The sequence below is a fragment of the Pristiophorus japonicus genome, chromosome 14 (assembly GCF_044704955.1).
Source record: "Pristiophorus japonicus isolate sPriJap1 chromosome 14, sPriJap1.hap1, whole genome shotgun sequence".
In the NCBI taxonomy this organism is placed as follows: domain Eukaryota; kingdom Metazoa; phylum Chordata; class Chondrichthyes; family Pristiophoridae; genus Pristiophorus; species Pristiophorus japonicus.
Window position 1 is genome coordinate 142,793,351 of NC_091990.1, and position 23,200 is coordinate 142,816,550.

Consider the following 23,200-nt stretch of genomic DNA (forward strand, 5'->3'; position numbering starts at 1 on the left):
CCTTCATTCTCAAATGCATCGATGACCAACAGTAGGTCTGCGGACTGTGGTGTTTCCACCTCTGGTGTGGGCAACGTTAAATGGCTCAACGCATCGTCAAAATTCTCGGTGCCAGGTCTATGGCGAATGACATAATCATGGGCAGATAATGTCAGCGGCCACCTCTGGCTGCGGGACAATGCATTGGTATTGACAGCTCTATGCTCTGAAAACAAAAGTATGAGCGGCTTGTAATCGGTTTCAAGCTTGAAACCAAGTCCAGATACTGGTGCATCTTTTTAACCCCATATACGCTGGCTAAAGCTTCTTTCCCTACCATGCCGTAGGCTCTTTCCACTTTAGACATGCTTCTCGACGTGTACACAACGGGTTGTAGTTTGCCCGACTCAGTGGATTATTGGAGCACGCAACCAACCCCATGTGATGAAGCGTCACAGGCCAATGCTAAACACTTGCACGGGTCATAATGTACCAGCAATTTGTTGGAACAAAGCAGATTTCTAGCCTTCTCGAAGGCCCTATCTTGAGATACACCCCAAACCCAGTGTCGCCTTTTCTGAGCAGCATGTGCAGTGGGTCTAATAATGTGCTCAATTTAGGTAAGAAATTTACTGAAGTAGTTGAGAAGACCAAGGAACGAACGCAGCTCTGTCACATTCTGGGGTCTGGGTGCATTTTTGATGCCCTCTGTTTTCGAGTCCGTCGGCCTGATGCCGACTGCAGCAATCTTCCTTCCCAGGAATTCAATTTCCAGTGCCATAAAGACGCACTTTGAATTTTTCAACCTGAGCCCCACTTTGTCCAGACGACGTAGAACCTCTTCCAGGTTGTGCAGGTGTTCGACAGTGTCACGACCTGTGACCAGAATGTCGTCTTGGAACACCATGGTTCTAGGGATGGACTTCAGTAAACTCTCCATGTTTCTCTGAAATATGGCTGCAGCCGAGCGAATTCCGAAAGGACACCTGTTGTAAATGAACAGCCCTTTATGCGTATTGATGCACGCAAGTTTCTTTGATGATTCGACAAGCTGCTGTGTCATATAGGCTGACGTCAGATCCAATTTGGTGAATGACTTTCCCCTGGCTAGCGTTGCAAACAGCTTTGGCAAAGGGTACTGATCCTGCTTCGAAACTCGGTTGATCATAACCTTGAGGTCTCCACAAATCCTGACAGTGCCATCACTCTTCAGCACAGGAACAATGGGACTAGCTCATTCATTAAATTCGACCAGTGAAATGACCCCTTCATGTTCAGTTCGATTTCGACCTTCCCCCTCATGTACGGGACCGCCGGTCTTTGTGATGGACGGATCTTGCATACAAGTCCGGGTGGATCTGCACCTTGGCTCCCGTGAAGTTGCCGATGCCCGGTTCAAACAGCGAGGGAAATTTGCGCAGCACTTGAGCACACGAAGCGTCATCCACCGATGACAAAGCTTTAATATCGTTCCAGTTCCACTTTATTTTTTCGAGCCAACTCCTGCCGAACAGCATTGGACCATTGCCTGGAATGATCCACAGCGATAGGTCATGAACCGTCCCATAGTACGACACCTTGACTGCTGCACTGACAATCACTGGTATGAACTCTTTGGTGTAGGTATGCAATTTTGCATTTGCTGGACTCAGCTTGGGTTTCACGGCCTTGGTGTCCCACAGCTTTTCAAAAGTCCTCTGGCTCATAATTGACTGACTCGCACCCGTGTCTAATTCCATTCCATTCAATTTTACTTCAATCATTATCGGTTGGCTCTTTGTCAGGAATGAATGTACACTATACACTTCCTCCCCGGGTATCTCGGGTTGCATTGCCGGATCCACTCCGGATCGATCATCATCCACGTGGTGTGTCGCAGCACGCTTACTGAGCTGCGGACACATCCGCTGAATGTGCCCCATTTTCGCACAGCCTCTACAAATACACTGTCTGAAACGGCACTGATAAGGCCGATGATTGCCCCCACAACGCCAACAGGGTGAAATTGGATTTGTGCCCAATGGCGGACTTCGAGCAACTACAGGTTTCGTAAACACAGTCGGGTAGGCCCTGCCAAGTGCAGCTCTGCCAACAGACGACAGAATCTGGTGCACAGTACTTGACGTGGAGTTCCGACTCTGTGAGGATATCTGCTTTGTACTATCAAACGTGGTCAGGCCAGCCTGGCCGCTCGTGATGGCCCTGCTCAGATCCAGCATCTCCGTAGCCAGCAGCCTCCGCAGGATCACCTCGTGGTTTATGCCTATTACAAAAGACGTCGCGCAGCATGTCTTCCAACGCAGTTCCAAACTTACACGGCCCAGCGAGACTTCAGGTCGGCAACAAATTCCGCCACGTCCTGGCCCTCAGAATGAATATGCTTGTAAAAGCGATATCTCGAAATAATGATGCCTTTAGGCTTGATATGGTCCCGAATCAGAGCACACAATTCCTCATCGGTCTTTTCTGTTGGACGTGCAGGAGAGAGCAGATTCTTTATGAGGCCATAGATTTTTGGACCACAAACCATGAGGAAAACCGCTCTGCACCTAACTACATCAGCGTCTTCATCCATTTTGTTGGCCACGGAGTACTGGTTGAGGCAATCTGTAAAATCCTCCCAGTCTTCTCCCTCCACGAATGCCAAATGTTGCATATGCAATAACTCAATAGGCTTAGTACCGTGAACTCAATCAGGTGTGACCTACTTTATTAGCTCTCAAAGTCAGGATTCAACATGGAGGCTTTCTTTATATACAAGGGCTGCACGTGTGTGTCTGTGGCCCAATGACCTCCAACGGTCGCTCCCCCTGGTGGCAGGTAAACCCAGGCATACATACATGTCAATAACTTATTCTTCTTCCTCCTTTGTTGATTTTGTTGTGTCCTTGGATGCTCTAATAATGACTCCACGAAGCAATGTGTTGTACTTGAACTGTAGTGACCTTAGTCCTTTATTTTTTAACTCCAGAGTGAGGATCACACCTGGTGGCCTGCCTTTTATACTAGGCCAGGCACACCTGTACAGGTAACCTACAAGTCTCCCACTGCTATGCCCTCTGGTGGCACACCTTGTGATAGCACCAACAGTAGCCATGTAGGATACATGACATCACTCTCCCCTAAGCCTTTAGTGCAAATCGCGTCTGCATTGATTGTGCTCTGGTCTTAGCTTTATCTGGGCTCTATCGGATTGACCCTTGGCAGGTCGTTTCAATCTTGGGTGAGTGGTTGTTGTAGTAGAGTGCTGGTAGTTGCTGTTTGTGTGTGTCCCTGACCACTCCATTCTCCCCCGCCCACATATAGATTATGCCGGAGGCTCATTTCATTCATGCACATTCAAGTTCAGAGAAACAAATTTGCATTACATTTGTGGTTCCATTGTGAGACAAGTATGTTAGACTGGTGAGATACATTATCGATGCGGTGACCAGTGCGTAAGGACACTAGTTCTAAAACTGCTGGATGGTGTCCCTGCAGTCTGGTGGTGGCATGGTGCCCAGTGCTGACAGTGGGAACCCAGTTGGCTCAAGTTGCCTGCTCTTGGGGCTGTAGCCATGGTTCCTAGCATCGGGCACTGATGCCTGTGACCTCCCTGTCCTTTTTTTGCACCCTGGGTCACTGCTGCCCCCTGAGGAGCTGTCATCTAGCAGTGCACAGGGAACTGCTGACTCGCTAGCCTGGGCATTGTTTGGTTTGGGATCCTGGCTGCTCCCGGTCCCCTTTGGGGGTCTGTAGCGGGTGACCCTTCATTTCCGGGTATGGCCTTGGTGGCGATGGGGTCTGGGGGCTGCGCCTTAGCACAGTTTGCTCTTTCAGGCTTGTGGTGGTTGGTGCCATTGGGTGCCTGAGAGGTGGAGCCGATCAGGGGTAGGATATCGATACCGGTGCCATTGCCTTGCTAAGGTCGCTTGCTCTGCAGCTCGTATGTACTGGCTGCTTGTGGCCACACTCCATGGTGCATAACTCTGATCCCCAGAATGCAGGCTACATCATTAGGTAGCTCGTTGGACCTGTGTGCTCCCGATGGGTGTCTGCCCGCTGCATTGGCTGTGTGCAGTTGAAATCCTACATCGCACAACTTTTCATTACTCATTGTGGATAATCTGTCGCCCCGATAGCGATCGCGCAATTTTTCCTCGCTGGTTGCATGTGCACAATTCTGGTCATCACTTACACATTTTACATGATCGCGTGACTTTTCCTTGCTTATTGCATGTACACAACTCTGATCGTCAGTTACACATTTTCTCTCTAACTTACAGTTGCTAATACATTGCTTGAGTGTGTGGAACTGTCCCTTTAATTGTAGTGGGTTGCAGGCCTCCTTTAAGGGAGCCTTGCTTTCTTTACCCCAATCCTCTTCTCCGTTTGGTGCCACGTGTTGCTCCATCAGCACTGCACCTCGTGGTCTGGCCGCGGTCGTCTTTTTCTTCAGCACCTCACCTCGTGGTTTGGGCGCCATCTTTCCTCCATCCACGATGTCGACTGCGGTGATCCTCTTCTCCCTGGGTTCTGCCACCGAATCTGGGAAGTCGCCTTTGGATTCGGTTTTCTTCCTCCAGAGTCCTGCCACTGGAGCCTGGAAGGTGTGTTTGGGTTGTCTTAGCTGAATCATCTCCACGCAGTCGTGCTGAGCGGTCTGTGCCTCGGGTGCTGTGCTGGTCTGCTCTCTGGTGCCGGGTCTACCCTCAAGTGAAGGCTTGCTGTGTCTCCGAACGTGGAGGACATCGAATGCTGGAAGGTTGAAGTCTTCCCACTTCCAATGGATTTTCTCCATCCACTTCTGCCGAGCAGTGTTGGTCCATCACCTGCAACAATCCACGGAGGTAACTTGTGCACCGCGCCATCATGGAGAACCTTTACATCCGCACTACCAACGACTGGGATAAGTTCATCGTGTAGGTGCGCAGTTTTGCCTGAACCAGGACCAACTTGGGTTGTTCAGCTTGATTGTTCCATAGCCTCTCAAAGGCTTCTTGATTCATTACTGACTGGCTCGCCCCCGTGTTCACTTCCATGAAGACTGGAACGCCATCTATCTCGACTTCCATTGTCAACGGGAAACACTCAGTGGTGCAGATAAATATGCTATATACCTCATTGTGGGGGTGAGCTGCCTCTTTGTATCATTTCATAATCCGCGCTGGATTCATGGCCATCTGCAGACTCTTCATCAACAGTGTGTCATATTTCTCTTACACATTCGCTGGAGGTGGCCCTTTGTGCTGCAGCCCTAGCATACATAGCCTTTAAAGTGGCACTGGTGAGCCCTGTGATTCCCTCCACAACGCCAGCATGGAGCTACTCGATTAGCCCCCCTCGGCAGACTCTGAGTTAAGGAACTCGGAGGCCTGTTCTCTCTCTCCTGAGGGGCTTCATGTTCTACAGTCCAGCCTCTAAACGGTGCCACTCTGTGCACAGTACTTGCCGGATTCGAGTCCTGAGGATGCGTCATCTACCTAAAGCCACAGGTCGAGGTCATGAATGCCTGGCTCACTGAGATGGCTTTCTGCAGTGTGACTGTGGTATCCACCGACAGGAGCTTATGAAGAAGACCCTCATGGCCGATTCCAATGACAAAAATGTCCTGCAGCACTTCGTTGAGGTGGTTGCCAAACTCGCACGGTGCCGCCAGCCTCCTGAGGTCTGCGGTGTATTTCACGATTTCCTGGCCTTTGGGCCGTCAGTGGGTGTAGAACCGGTGATTGGCTGTGAGGATGCTCTCCTTGGGCTTGAGTTGCTCATGGATCAGGGTTACGAGCTCTTTGTACGTCTTGGTCGTCGTCTTCGCTGGTGCCAGCAAGTCCCTGACGAGGCCATAGACGGTTCGCCCATGACTGGTTAGCAAGATAGCTCTGCGTTTATCAGCCAGTGTGGCGGGGTCGTCTCCTGCCAGGTGGTTTGCGGTGAAGAAATGGTCAATTCGCTCCACAAAGGCATCCCAATCATCACCATTGGTGAACTGCTGCAACATACCATAGGTAGCCATTTTCGTGTGAAAGTTCGTAATCTCGTCGCCAATTGTTGTGTTCTTGGATGCTCTAATAATGACTCCATGAGGCAATGTGTTGTTTTTGAACTGTAGTGACTTTAGTCCTTTATTTGTTAACTCCAGAGTGAGGATCACACCTGGTGGCCTGCCTTTTATACTAGGCCAGGCACACCTGTACAGGTAACCTACAAGTCTCCCACTGCGGTGCCCTCTGGTGGCACACCTTGTGATAGTACCAACAGTAGCCATGTAGGATACATGACAGTTTTTAAACTTTTTTCTCCAGTTCCCCTTTGTCTTATCTGTAGTTCATCTTTCTCGCCCTCGTTTTCTTTTCTGTAGTGATGGCATGCAGATGGGTAGGAGTGCATCACTGAGAACCCAAGAAGCCACAAGGTGAGGAATGTCTCATTCAGAGGAGGAGCAGTCCATTCACAGACATAAAGTTCTTGTGCCAAGAAAAATAAGTAAATTAGCTAAAGTATCAGTAGTACTTGCCTCAATGTCAGCCAATCGGTAGCACTCTCGCCTCTGTCAGAAGGTTGTGGATTCAAGTCCCACTCCAGAGACTTGAGCACAAAAATCTAGGCTGATGGTCCAGTGCCGTGCAGTGCTGAGGGAGTGCTGCACTATTAGAGGAGCCATCTTTCGGATGACTCTATAGTCTGCTCTCCCAAGTGAATGTAAAAGGTCTCATGGCACTATTTTGAAGAAAAGCAGGAGAGTTATCCTCGGTGTTCTGGTCAATATTTATCCCTCAATCAACACCCCTAAAACAGATTATCTGGTCATTATCACATTGCTATTTATGGGAGCTTGCTTTGTGCAAATTGGCTGCCATGTTTCCTACATTACAACAATGACTACACTTCAAAAATACTTAATTGGCTGTAAAGCACTTTGGGACATCCGGCAGACCTGAAAGGCAAAGCTTTTCTTTCTTTACCACTGGTCAGGAAGATGGAGAGATTGATTTTTGCAACATAAAAAAAGGACACAAAAATTGTGGGCCAATGGTTTCTGTTAAAATCAGCAATGCAGAGCACAGTTCAGACCCAGAGATGTCTGAGTCACTGGCAATCTCACTGAAAGTTGTTTCAACAGTTTGAATGCTGCTGCCTTGGGAACAGAGCTGTTGATTAAGCTTTCAAATCAAAAATTAAAAGCAGTCAGAATAAAAGTCAAGGGGCTTAGTGGCAGGAAGAAGCAAACTTTTGTCTCAAGTATAAAGCTGATTGGCATTTTGCTACTCAGTACTTATTGTTCCCACTTCCAGTTAAGCTTGATTGTTGGTTATTAGCAACAATGACAACAACAACAACTTGTATTTATATACTGCCTTTAACAAAGTAAAACATACCAAGGTGCTTCACTGAAGCGTTATCAAACAAAATATGACACCGAGTCACATAAGGACATATTAGAACAAGTAATAAAAAGTTGGGTCAAAGCGACAGGTTTTAAGGAGCATCTTAAAGGAGGAGAGATAGGTAGAGAGGTAGAGAGGTTTAGAGAGGGAATTCCAGAGCTTCTGGCCCAGGCAGCTGAAGGCACGGCTGCCAATGGTGGAGCGATGAAAATCAGGGATGAGCAAGAGACCGGAATCGGAGGAGTGCAGAAATCTCAGAGGGTTGTAGGACTGGAAGATGATAAAGAAAGAGGCAAAAGGTAGAAATATCACCTTGGCAGAAAAAAAAGCAAATTATTATTTAAATTACAAATTGCTGCAATACAGAGGGACCTGGGGGTCCTTGTGCATGAAACACAAAAAGTTAGTATGCAGGTACAGCAAGTAATCAGGAAGGTTGGAATGTTGGCCTTATTGCAAGGGGCTTAGAGTATAACAGCAGAGAAGTCCTGTTACAACTGTACAGAGTATTGGTGAGGCCACACCTAGAGTTAGTAAGACCATACCTGGAGTATTGCATACAGATGAGAGAAAGCTACATTTTTTTTTAAAATAATTTATTTTCTTCAGTTCCAATATAGGAACTAATATAGCAAAGGAACTGTGCTCATGTTGGGGAAATGCCCGACTACCACACAAACTTGCTTCTAGAAAATGAGGCTTAGAGTTTGCTCCTTGGGTATCTTTTGAAAGGTAGATGTGAAAATGTGCCCAACGTTGAACGCATTATCACTGTCAAATTACCCCCAAGTAGCCTCCCAATCTCATTAAAATACGGCCAAACTTAAATTGACGCAAATGGGCATAAATCAGAGTAAACAATCGGGGTCAAAGGAAACTGTTAACCCATACCAGTATATTTCGTCTTTGCGTCTTAACAACTGAAGTTTCAACTCATTTAACCATCTTTGATACACATCATGTTTAAGAACCTGCAATTGGGAAAGCTTTTCAATTTTTATTGAGATTTATACTTACGTCATCCAAATGCATTAAAAGAAACAGAAAATACAGAGTAGCTCTCAGTGAGGACATGTTTATTAAAAATGCTCAAACAATTACAATTAAAAGACCAAAATAAATGACTGTTTTTCATGCTACACCTGACCTTCTGATTGCCATGTTGAGAGAACATCCCCCAAACAAACGCGATTGGAGGATACTTCCATTTGTGAGTTGGGGGCCTAGCCAGAGATCTGTTCGGATAAACGTTCTGATTGACTGATGTAAAGAATCGAGGCGATTTGAGCATATTGTAGTTACACGGATAACTCACATACACTCAAAATTCTGCAATCTTTTAAGCCACATATTTGGATTGGGCCCAGATTATGGGTTTACCCGGGTGCAAATGCAAAGGAAACTCCAGGCCTTCATTTCTTGTGCTCTATTTGTTTTTCTACCGGAAAAATGCAGCATAGCGACAATGTTATGGGGTCAATTAGTGAAATTAGAGTGGTGAATACTTGATATAAGGAAGGTGTTTTGAATAAATTGAACTTTCTCTTACCAAGCATCTACAGTTCTTATTTTACTTGTTTGTAAAGTGGAAACATTACAGAACACTGCAGGATATTTCTACCTATTATTATTCCCATTAGGATATAGTACTTTTAATATCGCTGCCCTTTACACTAATAATACAATAATCACGTTTTCAGTAGCATTCCCTGGTAACTATAATGTGTTGTGTTTATTTTTAAAATGTTAAAGCTAAATGCTGTGTGTTTGGCAGAGATTCGGTCTATAATATCCATGTAGCTTTTTATTGGAATCAATCTTTTGGAAAATATGTGATTCTTGTGACAGAGGCCCAAAGGCCATCATGGGACAGAAAGCTAATCTCGACAAATGATGGAATAAAGACCACAAGGAAATATGATGGTGTGGCAGACAAGACAAACACTGCTGCCGTTTCCTGTTGTACAAATTGATGTTGCGCTGTGGTTTTTTTTTGTGCCTTTCCACAAAATTGTAAATGTAAAAAAAAAGCTTGCAGATATCTACAAAAATCTCACACCCTGGCCTTCTCACTATGTGAATGACATTAAACCAATGCATCTGGTCAAATCAAGGGCAAGTCAATTATGTTTCATGTCAGACTCGTTGTAGAAGAGACAAAATTACACAGTTGCAATCTTGCGAATCAGTATGTTGTGTAACAAAATAGCACAAAATGGAACGCAACAAGAGCCTCTCCAAGAATCAATCTTAATCAGAAATGTCATTCTAGCAGTTCAAAAGTTAATCTTTTGCACAGAAGCCTGTTTCATAAAAGGTATTTGTATGAAGGAGCATTTGTTTCCAGTTGAAGTTGAAATAATAAGTTTTGTAAGTCCTTTAAAGTAGCCCTTGGTGTGGAACATTTGCAGCACCTTCTAGAAATTGCTGAAGCCTCCCTGCAGAACATGCCTGAAAAAAAGCACGCACGATTTAAAAAAAAAAAATTAGCCTCCACAAGTGCGGCTTCCCAAAAATGAAAGTTTCGATAATATGGCCTATGGGCAAAATCCTGTGAAAATGGGATTGCATCTCAAACTTGGAAGAAATGTGTTTGCTGACTGAAAACTCATCAGTTGTGGTCTAACGTTCAGATGTTTTCAATTTTTTTGGTAAATTTCATCTGAGCTAAGAAATATATATGAAAAAGCATTTCCAAACTATTTCCAAATTTGAAAGAAATGAAATCAAATATGAATGTTATTAATTTTAATAAATTAGCCTAGATGTTATTGATGGTTATTTTAGTAGATGAACACTTTCATATGATATTCATTTGTCCTTTACTTTAACGGCAGCGTTCATCCATTTGAAATAAATGACCAAGTGGGACAAATTCGGGATGTTTGCGCCTCTGGTTAGCTGTGGGTGCTAACGGGGTGCAAGCAACTTTTCACCTGGGGGCGGTGCAGCTAACGACTCCCGCTACATTCCTCGGGTATTTAGCGCTGCGTTCTGCTGCACCGGCGATGACGACCCATTTTCGCCCCGGTGCGCAAATTCAAGAGTGCCCAATGAAGCTGCGCTGGGTGATGACAGCAACAGCTTCAGGGGGTGCGTACCGGGCTGCAGGCCGCTCAAGGGGCACTAGCAAGAAAAAAATAGGCTGAATTACCAGTCGCGGCCTGTTGCAACGTGGATCGTGGGGTCCGTTGTCAATCTTGCAGCACGGCACTCCACTTGAGTGCTGAGCTGATGCCACGGCACCCCATTCCCCGGTGGTCTAGGTAGGGACCTGCAGAGTCAGCTGCTTGGCTCTCCCCTTTAATGAAGGTAACGGCCCTCTCTATGCAGCACGCCATGCATCCAGCGCATAGCGCTGCGCCCCTCTCATTTAACTTACACTCTGCCCACGCCCCACAGAGCAAGTGGAGTGTGTTATTTTGTGCTCCACTTGCTCTCGGGGGTGGTAATCCCAATAGCGCGCAGGAAATCCCACCTCGTGGCAGTCGCCACCCCCAAACGGGGCACTACGCAATTTCCCCCCCTATTGTTTGCACTAAATCGCAGACAAAGAAATACCATACAAGACTATTAAGCATACATCTGCTAATATCCCCAATAATAATTTATAATATATAGAGGCATATGATTAAATTCAGCTCATACTAAACGTTTCTTCTCTGTGAGAAGCACTATGCTTGTCGGGCGAAGATCCTTCATTAGAATTGGCCGTACTTTTGACATATATCTATTTTTTTCAGTTCCAATCTTTGTTTTAGCCAGTTCTATTAAGGGGATCTCCTGACTGTGAATGTGTCATCAGAAAAAAAAAGGTGTGTGACGTACCACCCGGCATCGACCTAGGCACATGACATGACAATGGCATGCCCAACTCTGTCGACCTTGAAAAGCCCTCCTCACTAACATCTGGGAACTTGTGCTAAAATTGGGAGAGCTGTCCCACAAACTAGTCAAGCAACAGCCTGACATAATCATATTCACAGAATCATACCTTCTAGCCAATGTTCCAGACTCCTCCATCACCATTCCTAGGTATGTCCTGTTCTGCTGGCAGGACAGACCCACCAGAGGTGGCAGCACAGTGGTATACAGTCAGGAAAGAGTGGCGCAGAGAGTCCTCAATGTTATCTCCAGACCCCATGAAGTCTCATGGCTTCAAGTCAAACATGGGCAAGGAAACCTCTTGCTGATTACCACCTGACACCCTCCCTCAGTTGATGAATCAGTACTCCTCCATATTGAACATCACTTGGAAGAAGCACTGAGGGTAGCAAGGACACAGAATGTACTCTGGGTGGGGACTTCAATGTTCTTCACCAAGAGTGGCTTGGTAGCACCACTACTGAGCGAGCTGGTTGAGTCCTGAAGGACAAAGCTGCCAGACTGAGCCGCGTCTGTGCACAATTGTATTGGTAGGAGTGACCTCCACACAGTCGTTGTGGAGATAAAGTCCCGTCTTCACACTGAGGATATCCTCCATCATGTTACTCACTTCCTGACTCCCCAAAACCTTTCCACTATCTACAAGGCACAAGTCAGGAGTGTGTTAGAACACTGTCCACTTGTCTGGATGAGTGCAGCTCCAACACTCAAGAAGCTCGACACCATCCAGGACAAAGCAGCCCACTTGCTTTGCGCTCATCCACCACCTTAAACTTTCACTCCCTCCACCACCGGCACACTGTGGCTGCAGTGTGTACCATCGAAAAGATGCACTGCAGCAACTTACCAAGACTTCTTCAACAGCACTTCACAAACCTGCGACCTCTATCACCTAGCAGGACACAGACAGCAGAAGCATGCAAACACCATCAGCTCCAAGTTCCCTTCCAAGTTACACACTATTCTGACTTGGATATATATCACCGTTCCTTCATCGTCACTGGGTCAAAATCCTGGAACTCCCTCCTAAGCACTGTGGTAGTACCATCATCACACGGACTGCAGAGGTTCAAGAAGGTGGCTCACCATCACCTTTCAAGGGCAATTAAGGATCGGCAATTAATGTTGGCCTCGCCAGTGACGTGCACATCCCATGAATGAATAAAATAAATTGATCTTGTTTTGGAAGGATAAGGCAAAATGCAACGAGAAGTCAAAAGCACAGTGTAAATGTTTAATGAATATTTTGGTTCGGTATTTATACAGAAGACTGAAGGAAGCCTTCAAAAGCTTGTTAATGATAAAGTAAGAGACCAACCAAATATCTATCTGAATTAATAAATAAACATCTAAATGGGCTAAAGGTGGTAAAAATTGCTAAGCCTGCAAGACCATTACTGAAGGAGCTTAGTGGGAAAGTATCAGATGGACTAAACATAATTTTTAAAATTCAATAGAGACAAGCGCTCTGTGAACAACTGGAAGGTGGAATATGTTACACCTCTGTTTGGAAAGAGAGAAAGGGATAAGTCAGGCAATATCTGACTGGCTAGTTGTAAATTAATACTAAGAATGTTACTACTGACCATAATTAGGGTTAAAATAAATGAATACTTAAAAAGGCATGGACTTATCAAAGATAGTCAACATAGATTTGTGAATGGTTGTGTTAACTAACCTTATAAAAAAAATTGAGACGATAGCAGGAAGTATAGACAGGGCGTTGTCATACACCAAGAAATGGACTTCCAGAAAGCCTATGATAAAATGTCACATAAAAAATTGATTGAGAAAATTAGGGCTTGTGAAATAAGAGAAAGTGGTGTCATAGATAGAGAGATGGCTGAAAAGTAGATAAAGGGTTGTGCTAAGTAAATGTTTCTCAGACAGGCAATTCATGACCAGTGGGGCGTGTCAGAGATCGATGCTGTAACCATTTTTGTTCTCTCTTTCATTGGGATATAGACATTAAAGGGTGGATATTTTAGTTTACTGATGATAGCAACCGGAGAGGTGTAGCAAACTGTCAGAAAGAATGCAAGAGACTACCGGAGATCATAAACAGGGTAGCGAAATAGGCAACAGAATGGCACATGCAGTTTAGTACAGGAAAATATGATATAATACATTTTAAGAACTAGAATGGAATGGAAATACGGTCCCAAAGTTCATTAGGGACTCTGTTGGACTCCCACCATAACTCCCATCCATGGAATCCCTCGGAAAACAGTGGAGACCAGATTACAATGGTTCATTGCAATTTTTGGGAGTATGGTGTTCGTCTTGTAAGGGATAAATTCTCCACCTGCCCCTTCAAAAGCAAACAATGGATAGGGACAGAGCCAGAAATGGAGATTCCCCACAAAAGGGCCAGAATGTTGCCGGAGCTCTGTGGGCGGGGTTGGAGGTGGGACCGCTGTCAAAATATCAAAGGTTGGCAGCCCGCAGTCAAGTTACCTCCACATTAGTTTCCCAAGTGTTGGGTCTGTCAGCGCTTTACAGACATCGTTAAGAGCTTGATAAAAGGTACTTAAACTGCATTTTACCAAGTACTTACCATTTTTCCAGTTTTTTCACAAGGTTCATGGCACTCTGGGATCACGTCAGATAAGTAGGTCGGGTTTTCAATGACTCTCGATTCCTCAACAGTTGACAACTGCAGAAGTGGTATAAAAGCTATCATTTCACAGCTGTTCACTTTCCAATCTTAGAAGCTGGAGCCTTTCAGGATTTGGAACACACTTCAGCTTTATGCAGGTTGGAAGTGTTTAAAAACTCTATCCATTGTCACCTCCTTGTGGCAAGCTCTCTCACCATTGACAGATCGCTTCTATCATCTCAACTTCAGCTGCCATCTATTCCAACAGCATGGATACTCTTGAAAAAGTCTCACCTTGGTCCTCAGAATCCCACCACGATCAGCCCCAACACCAACATCATCAGGCACACCAGCATCAACAACCTTCTCTGCAATCACCTGATGCTGCACAGGACAGATGGCATCAGCACCCGACCACATTGCTGCCTGGGAGGCAATGGATGGCCTCACCATGGCCAGATTTATTTCATTAGATGCTGTACCCCTGGATGCCACATGATGCACCAGTTTGGCACCACCCCACACCAACACCATAAAGCATATCTGCAATGCCCAAGTTATTTCTTTCACACTCATCCCCATTGCGGGTGTACCATTATGTCTCACCATTCATTGCAACTCACGAAGCTACTTCCAAAGGTGCACATAAATCTATCCAAGAAGGCAAAGTGTTGAAAATAAAAGGGGCAACATTTTCCTGCTGTGCACCTCCCGTTTGCCTCTCCGGTGGGAGCTAACGGGGTGAAAACTGTTTTTGCCTGGGACGGAGCGGGGGGGGTGGTGGGGGGGGCATGAGTGGCTGCTGCAAAATTGCATGGGAGTTAGCGGAGGCACAAAACTGATAGTACCCCTCTCCGACCAGTAGCGCCCTGAGCCACTGAGACTCCGGTGATGACGTCATCGGCGTGTGCATCGACCCGTTTTCACCCGCGGCGGCCCCATTTCACGGCGGAAATTGGGCAGCGCCCCGTGTGGCTGCTGCGGGTGACGTCAGCCCCAGCCTCACTGTTTGTGAACTGGGTAAATGTGAATAAGTTGCATTGGTCAGTAAAATTAAGGAAAGAGACAGGATATATAAAGGGTCACTGGAAGCGTAATGCCTTGCTACAATTAGTTAACAATATTAAAATTGATTACATTACTTAAATAATTATATAAATAAATATATGGGGCGAACAACTTGCAAACCCGTGACCTCTACCACCTCGAAGGATAAGGGCAGCCGGCACATGGAAATACCACCACGTTCCCTTCCAAGTCACACACAATCCTGATTAGGAAATACATAGTCGTTCCTTCATTGTCACTGGGTCAAAATCCTGGAACTCCCTCCCGAACAGCACCGTGGGAGTACCTTCACCACAAGGGCTGCAGCGGTTCAAGTAGGTGGCTCACCACCACCTTTTCAAGGGCAATTAGGGATGGGCAATAAATGCTGGCCTTGTTAGTGACACTCACGTCCCAATGATTAAAAAAAATAGGAAAATGATTTGTAAAATTATTACCCTGAGAAGGGGCTAAGTTAAGCACTGAGAGCTAAATGCCCTCTCGCTTTGTTTTTATGTTTCTAAATGCACTTTAGTAAAGGCAGTCCTCGATTTCTATAGAATATATGACACAATTCTATGTGAAGTGGTAGAAATATGTCCCAACTGGTGAGAAACTGAGATGTTAAGCTAAACCTCACAGAACAGGAAGCTGTGTGTGTGAAAGCGATAAACAAAACAGTTGTGTACTTGGACAAATTAGCTGATTTTCACTGGGGCCCTGGTGATGGGCACTGCACATGAATGATGCAGCACTTGACATCACATCTCTGCACCCTGATTTCCTGTCAGAGCTCATTATAATATAGTAGGCATTCCGTGGGTGGGTGCCGAGGCCTCCAGCTGACCGCAGTCATGAAGTTAGGGAAAATTGCAGCATTGTACAAGCGTATGTCAGCCGAAAGGGGCCTCTGCATCTTGAGGTTTTGGGAGATTCTGCAGGGCTGAGCAATGTTGAACATTTTGGAAATTCGGTCACGCTTCATCTGGGGCAGTAACACAGGTGTAGCGGTAATTTTATCGCCTTGATTATGGTTGCGCCCTCCACCCAGAAATTCGTCAGAATTGGGCGATGAGCTGAATCAGCCATTGCACACCAGAGCTGGGGGTCCATAACGAAAGTTTGGCCGGTAAATTTGGCGGACCAATTGCGCATGCGCAAAACTCAGAGTCAGAACTCAGGAACAGCTGAGTCTTAAAAGCACGGCAACTGAAGTTGGCACATGCACAGTTCAAGATCCACAGGGTCTTCAGAGTGTGAAAATGGAGTAGCAAGGAGCATGCCAGATTTCTACCCTCTTCTCCATCATTGCCTGGCTAGAGGCAATGTAGAGTGCACTCCATTCTGGAGCAGGACGAATGCCAGCGCCTCGGGAATGAAGAAGTCTAAGGGAGATGGCTGAGCACATTACAGCCACACCTGAGCGTGGTGCCAACAAAAGTGACCCAATGTTGCAATACATTCAACGGCCTTACTAAGGTCATTAGGGCGAGTACCATTTCCATTCACCTTCCAATGGTTTCAGGTAAAAGGAACATGTGACAAGTGATAAGTTCCTGTAGAGCCATCTTGTGCATGTGCGTGTTTTTGATGTCATAAAGAATATATCACTTTGGCGAATGAGGATTGGATTTCCAGATTCCCTAGCTGAAATTTTTGTTGATGGATGTTTCTGCCAATCAACAATTCTTTGTTTTGCAGCACAGCTAAAACTCCAAGTTAAATTTCAAGCACACTGTTGACATTGCCAGAGTACAGATGGCCATGCCTTTGGGAATAATATGGCGCTTGGGAGAGTTTCATCATGACCGAAAGACTTTGAGTGTCTGTGGAGCAGCTAGAAATGTTTTTTACTGCAAATAGTATCATCGAAGTCCCCGATGATGAAAACCATAACCGGGTGGTGTTAGAAAGAAAACGGACTATTTTCTTGACTGAAGCAGGCCCCAAGATGTATGAAACCCTGAAAAATGTGCTTGTTCCAGTCAAGCAGAAGAACACACTACGGACAAAGATTCTAACCAGCACTACAGTCCTGAGCCCCTGGAAATTGCTGAAAGTTATCATTTTGGAAAACAAATTCAATTACTTGACGTGAGTATCAGTGAGTACATTGTGGCATCAAAAAAGCTATTCTTTCACTGTCATTTCAGAAACTTTCAGCACCGAGCATTGCGTGACCGCTTTGTGGGTTGAAAAATGAAGCAATCAGAAGAAAGTTGTTGACAACCCCAAACATGACTTTTGATTTAGCTTGTCAGACAGCTATGTCGATGGAGATGGCCGACCAAAACACCTGAGAATATCATACCATTTCCAGTCATCAGCCAACCGAGGTGAATCGCCCGCAGGTTAGAAGTAAATGGCAATTGGGCCCCAAGGCCTCAGCAACTAGATAGGGTTACAGTAAATTGAAGTCATGCTATCAGTGCCTGGGACAACACATTGCTCAAAGCTGTCCATATGTGCAGGCAGATTGTTTCTTCTGCAAGAAAATTGGGCATCTTGCGAAGGCATGCAGACTGAAGATTAAGTTGATGTTCAATGTTAGAAGTAGATATCGCCAGAGACTACATAACATTGAAGAGAAGCAACAGGATCAGGAGGTTCTGGAAGTACACGTCATCAGGAGCACGAGGGTATCTAGCAGTGCGTTGCGAAGTATCGTCATCCAAGTAGACGTTGTAGGAACCAGATACCCATGGAAATCGACACTCACGCATCCATGAGTATAGTACCAGAATCGCTATATCTCAAAAAGTTAAGTGATTTTCCAATGGAGAAATCGAAGAGAGCTGCGAGGCTTCTCAGGAGAGCAAATTCCTATGGTCGGACGCATCACCGTACTGGTGAAATACAGGGATCAATTTCAGAGCGTGCCTCTCTTAATAGTGTCAGGAGACAAACCTGCCTTGCTAGGTAGGAATTGATTGGGATCACTAAAGCTGGACTAGAATGAGATTTTTGTGTTGAAACGAGGTTTGCATCGAAGGATGATATCATCAAACAATATTCAAAGGTGTTCAGCGAAACAGGCGGTCTAATCCAAGGTTTAAAACGCATGTCAGGGTACAGAAGGACGCTAGACCAGTTTACGACAAGTCACGTCCCATACCATATGCTCTTAGAGAAAGTTGAGCAAGAACTCAAAAGATTAGTAACTGAGAACATTACCTCTAAGATAGATCTAATAATTGGACTGCACCCATTATTGTTGTACCTAAGTCAGATGGTAATACTAATGCTTTGTCAAGGTTGCCATCCCCATCACAAGTTATACCCAATAGGGAAGAAGGGTTCTATTTTTAATACATTGATGAACTGCCAGTCACAGCTGAAGAGATTGGTAGAGCAAGAAAACGTGACTCAGTTATGTCAAAGGTGTATGATTACATAGCAAATTGCAGGCCAAATCAGGTAGCCGAGAAAGATATTCATCCATACTTCGTTCGTAGGAATGAATTATCAGTGAATAAAGATTGTATCATGTGGGGTGCAAGAGTAGTTATTTCAAATAAGTTCAAAATATCTCCAAATTGTTTGGAGATCTTCATGACCAACACCTGGAAATGTGCTTGACCAGGAGTTTTGTACGCAGTTGCTTATGGTTGCCAAATTTAGATAAAGATATAGAGTACATCATTAGTCAGTGTACAACATGTCAATCAGTAAGCAAGAAACCGTCAGTACCATTACAGCCATGGCAATGGCCTCCCAGGGTGTGGCAAAGGTTACCTGTCGATTTTGCTGAGCTAGAAGAACAACAATTGTTCACTGTAATTGATAGCCATTCAAAGTTGGTAGAGGTGTTTCCGATGCGGAAAACAACAAGTAAAACATTAAACAATTTGTGATGATTGCTTTCTTCATAAGGCCTCCCAGAAGAAATTGTATCTGATAATGGGCTGCAATTTTGTACAGAAGAATTTGCACAGTTCATGAGCAGAAATGGTGTGAAACATACCAAGGTTCCACCGTACAACCCTGATGCAGCAGAACGCACAGTACAAATTGTAAAATATGCCCTCATCAAGCAAATGTTGGATCCAAATCCAAAGAAACGGCAGTTGTCATTAGACCACAAGCTGACAAATTTTTGAATTACTTATCGTAATATTCTTCATACAACCCCTGGTAGAAAACCAGCAGAGTTGTTTCTCAAACGACAACCACGAACCATGTTCTCGTTGTTAAAACCAAACCTGCCATAGTCAGTAAAAGCTAAACGATTAAGACAGAAAGAGAATCATGCTCGAGGTAGAGTATGAGAGAGAAAAGTGTGAAATTAAATCAGAAAGTGAGAGTGAAGAACCATCATCATAAATTGTTAAAGTGGTTACCAGGAAGATTAGTGATGATATGTGGTCCTCGCCCATATTTGGTCAAGATGTTTGATCATAGGAAGGTTAGGTTTGTTCGCATTGATCATATTTTAACTACAGATGCGGAAGGAGTTGAAAGTTGGAATGATTCAATTATTTCTGATGAGTCAGATAGTCGTGTTACAGGTAGAGTACCAATCACAAATCCTACGTCAGATGTACTAGAAACAAATCCAAGAGGAAGTTAGAATTTAAGTCTGAGTCCAAGTCAGGCAGACAAACAGTCTGAAACTCTAGAGAGTTCAAATGTAGATCAAGGGTTGCCCTTGGAGAAAAACTCTCCTCAGGCTTAGCCTAGAATGAGTCTAAGTTCGACACCATGTTTGGAAGGTTCTGTTCGAGAGCGAAGGTATCCGCTTCGAAACAGTAAACAAGTAGTTAAGTTTGATTTATAAATATGACAAAATAAGTTCATATATTTTGTTGTGTATTACCATGCAAGTTATGTATGATGATTATTTTGCGATGATTACTTCTTCATTAAGGAGGGAGAAGTGTAATAGAGCTCCATCTAATGGACTACTGCTCTACCTAGTGGACTGCTGTGGTAATGCAACTGCTGACGTATATAATAAAAGGATCATGTGACAAGGTCACATGACAAGTTCCTGTGAGCCATCTTGTGTATGTTTGTGTTTGTGATGTCAAAGAATATATTACACCTACCCCTTCCCTATGTCTAGCAGACCATGCTCCTGATTGCTCAAGCCAACCTGAGATCTCTCCATTGCCTTACCAGACTTGCCCTGCCCATCCTAGCATCTGTCACCTTCTAGCTCCTTACTCAGCCTGAGCCCACCTGCTAGCAGCTTTCAACTCTACATATGTGGTCCGAGTCTTAAGCCTCATGGCCATCTTCCAGAGTTTCATGAAGCGGAGGCTCCTGGCTCCAGTGGCCTGCAACAATGCCTAGTGCGAGGGCAAGCTCGGGGGCCAGTTCTCCGGAGGGTAAGTCAGCCCATGAGTCGTGCTGATGCACCGCAAGCTCATCGGTGTATTGGAGAGGATCCCGTTGAGCGTTGATGCACTTGGGTTGAGTGTGGTGGAGGCCGGCTCAACCTTGGCAATTGTGAATCGGGAGCCGGTCGACCCCATCCTTGGTTGATTGCAACGGATGTTCGACGCCACAAGTGAACATGGGGTCCCAGACATGATTGGCTACTGCCATGTCAGCCATGGCCCACACTTTGAGCGGCAGGCCGAGACTATGCAACATCTGCATTCTGTGCATGGTGGCATCAATATGCTGTGTGCTCTGATGCAGGGTCAAATTAATGCCACGCAAGCACTGACTGTTGCCATTGTGTCTTGGGACCCATCAGGCTAACGAGGAGGTATCGGTGTCAAAGTAGGCCAGCAAACTGCTCTGCACCAGATGGCTCCGGATGCTGAGGCTTTGACCCGGGTGAGTGGCAGGCCAGATGGAACATGGTCCTTTTCTCAGGAGGACATAATTCTGGCTCCCAGCATTGCCATTCCACCTTTGCATCTGCCGCGGTCCACAGCACAGCCATCCCACACTGCTGCTGCCCATTCTCAGGCGGGGCTGTCAGCAGTCGGGCCTTCTAGTGCCAGACTTGGTCCAGGGCGTCGTGGTAAGCCACCTGTCCTGTCGTCCTCACACACACAGCATGCCTCATGCGACCTTGCTTCAGTGACTGAGGACCCATTGAGGAGGAGTAGTAAGTGAGGGAGGGGGGTGAGGCAGAGGGGTGGGAAATGTTTACACAAGACCCATTGATCAAAGGTGTGGCCATGGGCCATCTGTTGAGTAGATCTAAATCTTATTCATCTGTTGTACTATTTGAAGTGGCGGGTGCCCAATTTAGTTTTAGTTGAGGCGGTGGGCTCTGTGTACATATATTGTAAAGGTTATTCATTTGTTGTATCATTGAAAGGGACGGGTGCCCCATTTTGTTTTTTTGAGGGATTTGGGGTTTTGGGGTTGTTTGAGGGATGTGTTTGCAATAAAAGGTTACGTTGAACGTTTCCTTCAGCCCCTGGTGTATGACAGTTGACTTATAATGGGGCGGTGGCATTATCGTGCCTCAATACGCCTTCATCGTGGTCGCTGAGACATGACTCCAGGGATCGGAGAGGCCTATAAAGGCCGCGAGAGGCACGGGAGTTCGTGGTCGCTGAGGCGTGGGTCCAGGGATTGGCGAGAGGCCTATAAAGGCCACGAGAGGCAGCGGGAGTTCGTGGTCACTGAGGCGTGAGTCCAGGGATCAACGAGAGGCCTATAAAGGCTATGAGAGGCAGCGGGAGTTCGTGGTCGCTGAGGCGTGAGTCCAGGGATCAGCGAGAGGCCTATAAAGGCCCAGCTTGTGCAGCTACAGGGAGAAGGCAAAAAAGAAGTAGAAAGAAATAGGAAGGTGACGTCACAGCCAAGGGGGTAAGTGATTGGCTGCTGATTGGTTAGTAGTTTTTCTTTTTTCTCTTCTATAAGTGAGTAAACTTTAGCATTGTTGTTGCCAATTTAAGTGTATCTAAGGGTTAAGTCATGGCAGGAGAGCTCAGTCACGTGATATGCTCTTTCTATAACATGTGGGAACTCAGGGACACTTCCGGTGTCCCTGACGACTATGGGTGCGGGAAGTGTATCCGCCTCCAGCTCCTGACGGTCCGCGTTGCGGAATTGGAGCTGAGGGTGGATTCACTCTGGAGTATCCACGATGCTGAGAATGACGTGAGTGGCACGTGTAGCGAGTTGGTCTTACCGCAGGTGAAGGGTCCACAGCCAGTTAGGGAATGGAAGACCAGCAGGAAGAGCAGTGCAAGGAAGGTAGTGCAGGGGTCCCCTGCGGTCATCCCCCTGCAAAACAGATACACTGTTTTAAGTACTGTTGAGGGGGATGACTCATCAGGGGAGGGCAGCAGCCGCCAAGTTTATGGCACTGTGGCTGGCTCTGCTGCACAGGAGGGCAGGAAAAAGAGTGGGAGAGCGATAGTGATAGGGGATTCAATTGTAAGGGGATTCAATTGTAAGGGGAATAAATAGACGTTTCTGCGGCCGCAACCAAGACTCCAGGATGGTATGTTGCCTCCCTGATGCAAGGGTCAAGGATGTCTCGGAGCGGGTGCAGGACATTCTGAAAAGGGAGGGTGAACAGCCAGTTGGTGCACATTGGGACCAACGATAAAGGGGAAAAAAGGGATGAGGTCCTACGAGCCAAATTTAAGAAGCTAGGAGCTAAATTAAAGCGTAGGACCTCAAAAGTAGTAATCTCGGGATTGCTACCAGTGCCACGTGCTAGTCAGAGTAGGAATCGCAGGATAGCTCAGATGAATATGTGGCTTGAGCAGTGGTGCAGTAGGGAGGGATTCAAATTCCTGGGGCATTGGAACCGGTTCTGGGGGAGGTGGGACCAGTACAAACCGGATGGTTTGCACCTGGGCAGGACCGGAACCAATGTTCTAGGGGCAGTGTTTGCTAGTGCTGTTGGGGAGGAGTTAAACTAATATGGCAGGGGGATGGGAACCAATGCAGGGAGACAGAGGGAAACAAAAAGGAGACAAAAGCAAAAGACAGAAAGGAGATGAGTAAAAGTAGAGGGCAGAGAAACCCAAGGCAAAAAACAAAAAGGGCCACTGAATATAAAGGGGCTGCAGGAGGGGTCAAAACTAAAAATCATGGTTTAAAAACTAGGATTAAAACACTCTACCTAAACGCACGCAGCATTCGAAATAAAGTAAATGAGTTGACGGCACAAATCATTACAAATGGGTATGATTTGGTGGCCATTACAGAAACATGGTTGCAGGGTGGCCAAGACTGGGAATTAAACTTACAGGGGTATCTGATGATTCGGAAAGATAGGCAAGAAGGGAAAAGAGGTGGGGTAGCTTTGTTAATAAAGGATATCATGGCAGTTTTGAGAGACGATATTGGCTCGAATGAACAAAATGTTGGATTATTGTGGGTGGAGATTAGAGATAGCAAG